The sequence below is a fragment of the Bos indicus genome, chromosome 2 (assembly GCF_029378745.1).
Source record: "Bos indicus isolate NIAB-ARS_2022 breed Sahiwal x Tharparkar chromosome 2, NIAB-ARS_B.indTharparkar_mat_pri_1.0, whole genome shotgun sequence".
NCBI lineage: Eukaryota > Metazoa > Chordata > Mammalia > Artiodactyla > Bovidae > Bos > Bos indicus.
The window spans coordinates 43,263,116-43,270,273 of NC_091761.1; positions in this window are offsets into that span (position 1 = coordinate 43,263,116).

The window sequence follows — 7,158 nt, forward strand, 5'->3', positions numbered from 1 at the left end:
GGAGACCCAGGTTCAATCCCTGGGTCAGGAAGATCCCCTGAAGAAGGGAATGGCAAGCCACTCCAGTATTTTTGGCTAAAGAATTCCATGGACAGAGGAACCTAGCAGGTTATATAGTTCATGGATTGCAAAGAGTCAGACATGACTGAGCAACCAACAGACATACATGTTCTAGAAGAGACACGTGCTTCAAAACAGATAATAGATAACAAATTGAAGGATCTAAATATCCAAATTTAGAGTGTTTTCATGTTCATAGAGTCTTATGTCTATTATTGGCATAAAATAAATGAAAGTAAGTTTTAGTCCCTAGGATTATTTTTTTTAAGTATACCATAAAATTCAAATGTTTCCTTTTTTCCCCCAAATCCAACCTCCAGTTTCAAAGAATGATTCTCTAGAAAAAAGGATAATCTCTTTTCTAGATCTGTAAAAATCAAAACACTTAAGTTGGAACTCACATTTAGATGGTATTCCATAATAATAAAATCACTAAATAAGCCATAAGCTTTTGAACCAGACAAATAGCAATATGATAAGAATATATGTCCCAATTTTTTAACTAATGTTTGTATTTAGGTTCATGTCACACAGCAACAACTACAGTGATGGGTATGGGCACTGGTTGTAGTTATTACGTTTGTTCATTCACCTAACATCACTATGTTATAATCATAACATATTATATATGAGTCATGATTATAATGTGCAAATTTAATACAGATGAATATTTATGTCTAATTAATATATAGAAGTTCAGGTACACAGCACTTTATTCTAGCTCAAAAGATTAAGCCCCACCAGCTCCCACAGCTGTGCTATTGTCACATTTTAATGGGGCTACAAACACATTACCCTGCCTCGCAACTAGGAAGACACTTTGCTTCCTCTGAAGAGTAATTTCAAATGTAAACAAATACTTTTAAAATAAAAATATTGGAACACTGAGTCTAGTGCAGCTGCAAATAAAAAAGATTAGAAAATGAAATGTTCCCACCTACCATAACAAGTGAATTCACTATAGATGAAGCATTTTTCTATTAACTGGTACCATGGGACTAGGTGACTTAGCTGTCAAGAAATTTCCCATGGGGGTGCTAGGCACAAATCAGTGCAACAGTAATGAATCTCATCCTATTTTACCTCTCTTCTAAAACCATTATATAAATTGCTTCAATTCTGTATGAAGGATAAACACAGCGGGCCAAGGGATAAAAAAGGACAGGGAGCACTTGGCGTTACCACACTGGTAGTCTCACATAAAGTTTACACCAGATTCACTACACAAATATAAGCTATCAAATAATAGCTGTTACAGTTATGCTGTTGTTGTTATGTAATGATGATGATAAGTAATACTTACTGAGCTGCTAAGATATACCAGCCTTTGTTCTATTAAGTATTAAGAGCTAATGTATGTCAGCTCACTAATACAAGCTCCACTTTAACAATTAAGGAGACAGGAACTGAAGAAGTTAAGTTAACTTGTCCAGGGTCACATAACCAATAAACAGCAAACCCTAAACTCCCTGCTGAAACTGAGCAGGACCCTCTGGGATTCCTTAGCACAAAAGCCTTTCTGTGTTCCCACATTTCTTTTTTGGGGGGTGGGGTGCACTGGGTCTTTATTGCTGCCCAGAGGTTTTCTCTGTTTTATAGAGAGCAGATTACTATCTCTGAGATAGAACTCATTTCCCCTACACTGGCAGACAGATCCCTATCCACTGTGTCACCAGGAAGTCCCCCATTTCTTTAAAGGACTAGGCTTCATTCAGCCTCCATGACCTTCCCTGAGTTCCAATGGGCAGGTTCAAACGGTCACTGATTAAACAAGGGAGGGGAAGTGGAAACAAGGGAGGAACAGTCAGGAAACAATAGTGCAGCCCTGGGGCGAGGTTCAAACTACTGCACAATTGTACTCATCTCACAGGCTAGCAAAGAAATGCTCAAAATTCTCCAAGCTAGGCTTTAACAGTACATGAACCAAGAACTTGCAGACATTCAAGCTGGATTTAGAAACAGTAGAGGAATCAAAGATCAAATTGCCAATATCCGTTTGGTCATAGAAAAGCATGAGAGTTCTAGAAAAACACCTACTTCTGCTTTATTGACTACACCAAAGTCTTTAACTATGTGGATCACAACAAACTGTGGAAAATTCTTAAAAAGATGGGAATACCAGACCACCTGACCTGCCTCCAGAGAAATCTGTATGTGGCTCAAGATAGTTAGAATTGGACATGAAACAACAGACTGGTTCCAAATTGGGAAAGGAGTACATCAAGGCTATAGCTATATATATTGTCATTGTCTATAGCTATATATATTGTCAAACCTCTATGCAGGTCAGGAAGCAACAGTTAGCACTGGACATGGAACAACAGACTGGTTCCAAATAGGAAAAGGAGTGTGCCAAGGCTGTATATTGTCACCCTGCTTATTTAACTTCTATGCAGGGTACATCATGCAAAATGCTAGGCTGGATGAAGCACAAGCTGGAATCAAGATTGCCAGAAGAAATATCAATAACCTCAGATATGCAGATAACACCAACCTTATGGCAGAATGAGAAGAACTAAAGAGCCTCTTGATGAAAGTGAAAGAGGAGAGTGAAAAAGTTGGCTTAAAACTCAACATTCAGGGGGAGGAGCTAAGATGGCGGAGGAGTAGGACGGAGAGAACACTCCACAAATTCATCAAAAGAACATTTAAAAGCCGAGTAAATTCCACAAAACAACTTCTGAAAGCCGGCAGAGGACATCAGGCACCCAGAAAAGCAACCCAAGTCTTTGAAAGGAGGTAGGGAAAAATATAAAAGACAAAAAAAGGGACAAAAGAGGGAGGGATGGAGTTCCGTCCCAGGAAGGGAGTCTTAAAAAGAGAGAAGTTTCCAAACACCAGGAAACCTTCTCACTGCCGAATCTGTGCCGAGCCTTGGAAGCACAGAGGGCAACATAACAGGGAGGAAAAATAAATAATTAAAACCCGCACATTGCGAGCCCTAAGGTAACTCTCCCAGCGGAGAAGCAGCACAGACGCCTGCACACGCCATTAGCAAGCGGGGGCTGGGCAGGGAGGCGCGGCGCGGGCTGCATCGCAAGAATCTGGCCTGAATACCCCGAGCACTATCTGAGCGAAATAATTTGGGCTAGCAAACCAGACTGTGGGATATCTACCACGCGAAAAGCCAGCCCTAACCTATGACACCGCCAGGCCCACACACGGAATAAAGGACTGAACAGAGATAGCCGGCTGCAGACCATCCCCCTCCGGTGATAGGCAGCCAGAGCCAGAAGGGGACAATCGCAGCCCCAGAGAGACATTATCTATAAAACTGTAAGCAGGCTTCTTTGCTAACTAAAACTTCTTGGGGGTCTGGACGGTCAACATCTGCCTGAGAAGGTGTGCTGGTGCACAACTAGATAACTGAGCGGCGGGGAGGCGATAAGTCACAGCAATCGCGCGCGCAAAACACCTCATCACCTGAGCTGCTCGGATCTGGGAAGGGCACAAAACGCAGGCCCAACTGAGAGTATGCGCCTCTGAGGACTACCCGAGTGCCTGAACCTGAGCGGCTTGGACCTGGGAAGTACAGGCAGCCCAGGGCGGGCCGCGGATGGTTCGCGGCGGAGCAACCTAGAGCCTGAGCAGCATAGGCAGGGAGGCTACGCGCGCCGTGAACTGGGGGCAGACCCAGTGTGGCTGAGGCACTGCAAGCACATGCCAGTGTTATTTGTTTGCAGCATCCCTCCCTACCTCCCCTCAGTGCGACTGAACAAGTGAGCCTATAAAAAAAAAAAAATTTAAGTCCTCTATTATTCCTTTAATTTCCACTTTTATAACCGATTACTTTGCAAAAAAAAAAAAGAAGAAGAAGACCCTATTTTTTTTTAAAGCAAACTTCATATATATTTTTTTTAATAATTTTTTTGACTTTTTTTTCTTTTCCCTTCTTTTCTTTAACATTGTATTTTTGAAATTCCAAACTCTACTCTAGATTTTTAATTTTAGCTTTTTAGTATTTGTTATCAATTTTGTACCTATAGTTTTTTTTTTGTTTTGTTTTTATATAATTTCTGTGACCCTTTTTTATTTTTTCTTTTTCTTTTTCTCTGTTTCTTTCTCTTCTTCTTTTAAATAACATTGTATATCTGAAATTCCAAACTCTATTCTAGATTTTTAATTTATGCTTTTTGGTATTTGTTATCAATTTTGTACCTGTATTTTTTTTTATTATAATTTATGCAACCTTGTTTGTTTGTTTTTTTTTCTCTCTCTTTCTTTTTCTTCTTCTTTTTTTAACATTGTTTTTTTGAGATTCCAAACTCTACTCTAGATTTTTAACTTTTGCTTTTTGGTATTAGTTATCAATTTTGTACCTATACTTTCTGTATAATTTTTGCGACCTTGTTTGTTTTTGTTTCTTCATTTTTTCTCTCTTTCTTTCCCTTCTTCTTTTCTTTAACATCGTATTTTTGAAATTCCAAACTCTACTCTAGATTTTAAATTTTTGCTTTTATGTATTTGTTACCAATTTTGTACCTTTAAGAACCCAATCTTCAGTACCCATTTTTCACTAGGGAGCGAGATTACTGGCTTAACTGCTGTCTCTCCCTTTGGACTCTCCTTTTTCTCCACTAGGTCGCCTGTGTCTCCTCCCTAACCCCTCTCTACTCTACCCAACTCTGATAATTTCTGTGTGTTCCAGATGGTGGAGAACACTTAGGGAACTGATTACTGGCTGGATCTATCTCCCTCCTTTTCATTCCCCCCATTTATCCTCCTGGCCACCTCTGCCACCTTCTTCCTTCTTCTCTTCTCTGTATAACTCTGTGAACAACTCTGAGTGGTCCAGTTGTGGAGTGCACATAAGGAAGAGATTACTGAATAGCCCACTCTCTCCTCTATTGACTCCACCTCATCTCATTCGGGTCACCTCTAACTCCCTCCTCACTCTTCTCTTCTCCATATAACGCTGTAAACCTCTCTGGGTGAAACAAGTTTCAGGGCAAGACATACCAAGCAAATTCTCCAGCAGCAAGGAACACAGCCCTGAGCTCCAAGATACAGGCAGCCCAAAGTCACCCCAAAACCATAGACATCCCATAACTCATTGCTGGACATTTCATTGCACTCCAGAGAGAAGAAATACAGCTCCACTCACCAGAACACCGACACAAGCTTCCCTAACCAAGAAACCTTGACAAGCCACCTGTACAAACCCACACAGAGCGAGGAAACGCCACAATAAAGAGAACTCCACAAACTGCCAGAATACAGAAAGGACACCCCAAGCTCAGCAATTTAAACAAGATGAAGAGACAGAGGAATACCCAGCAGACAAAGGAACAGGATAAAAGCCCACCAAACCAAACAAAAGAGGAAGAGATAGGGAATCTACCTGATAAAGAATTCCGAATAATGATAGTGAAATTGATCCAAAATCTTGAAATCAAAATGGAATCACAGATAAATAGCTTGGAGACAAAGGTTGAGAAGATGGGAAAAAGGTTTAACAAGGACCTAGAAGAAATAAAAGAGAGTCAATATAAAATGAATAATGCAATAAATGGAATCAAAAACACTCTGGAGGCAACAAATAGTAGAATAACAGAGGCAGAAGATAGGATTAGTGAATTAGAAGATAGAATGATAGAAATAAATGAATCAGAGAGGATAAAAGAAAAACGAATGAAAAGAAATGAGGACAATCTCAGAGACCTCCAGGACAATATTAAATGCTACAACATTTGAATCATAGGGGTCCCAGAAGAAGAAGACAAAAAGAAAGACCATGAGAAAATACTTGAGGAGATAATAGTTGAAAACTTCCCTAAAATGGGGAAGGAAATAATCACCCAAGTCCAAGAAACCCAGAGAGTCCCAAACAGGATAAACCCAAGGCGAAACACCCCAAGACACATAATAATCAAATTAACAAAGATCAAACACAAAGAACAAATATTAAAAGCAGCAAGGGAAAAACAACAAATAACACACAAGGGAATTCCCATTAGGATAACAGCTGATCTTTCAATAGAAACTCTTCAAGCCAGGAGGGAATGGCAAGACATACTTAAAGTGATGAAAGAAAATAACCTACAGCCCAGATTATTGTACCCAGCAAGGATCTCATTCAAATATGAAGGAAAAATCAAAAGCTTCTCAGACAAGCAAAAGCTGAGAGAATTCAGCACCACCAAACCAGCTCTCCAACAAATTCTAAAGAATATTCTCTAGACAGGAAACACAAAAACAGTGTATAAACTCAAACCCAAAACAATAAAGTAAGTGGCAACAGGATCATACTTATCAGTAATTACCTTAAATGTAAATGGGTTGAATGCCCCGACCAAAAGACAAAGACTGGCTGAATGGATACAAAAACAAGACCCCTACATATGTTGTCTACAAGAGACCCACCTCAAAACAGGGGACACATACAGACTGAAAGTGAAGGGCTGGAAAAAGATTTTCCATGCAAATAGGGACCAAAAGAAAGCAGGAGTAGCAATACTCATATCAGATAAAATAGACTTTAAAACAAAGGCTGTGAAAAGAGACAAAGATGATCACTACATAATGATCAAAGGATCAATCCAAGAAGAAGATATAACAATTATAAATATATATGCACCCAACATGGGAGCGCCGCAATATGTAAGACAAATGCTAACAAGTATGAAAGGAGAAATTAACAATAACACAATAATAGTGGGAGACTTTAATACCCCACTCACACCTATGGATAGATCAACTAAACAGAAAATTAACAAGGAAACACAAACGTTAAACGATACAATAGACCAGTTAGACCTAATTGATATCTATAGGACATTTCATCCCAAAACAATGAATTTCACCTTTTTCTCAAGCACACATGGAACCTTCTCCAGGATAGATCACATCCTGGGCCATAAAGCTAGCCTTGGTAAATTCAAAAAAATAGAAATCATTCCAAGCATCTTTTCTGACCACAATGCAGTAAGATTAGATCTCAATTACAGGAGAAAAACTATTAAAAATTCCAACATATGGAGGCTGAACAACACGCTGTTGAATAACCAACAAATCACAGAAGAAATCAAAAAAGAAATCAAAATTTGCATAGAAACTAATGAAAATGAAAACACAACAACTCAAAACCTGTGGGACACT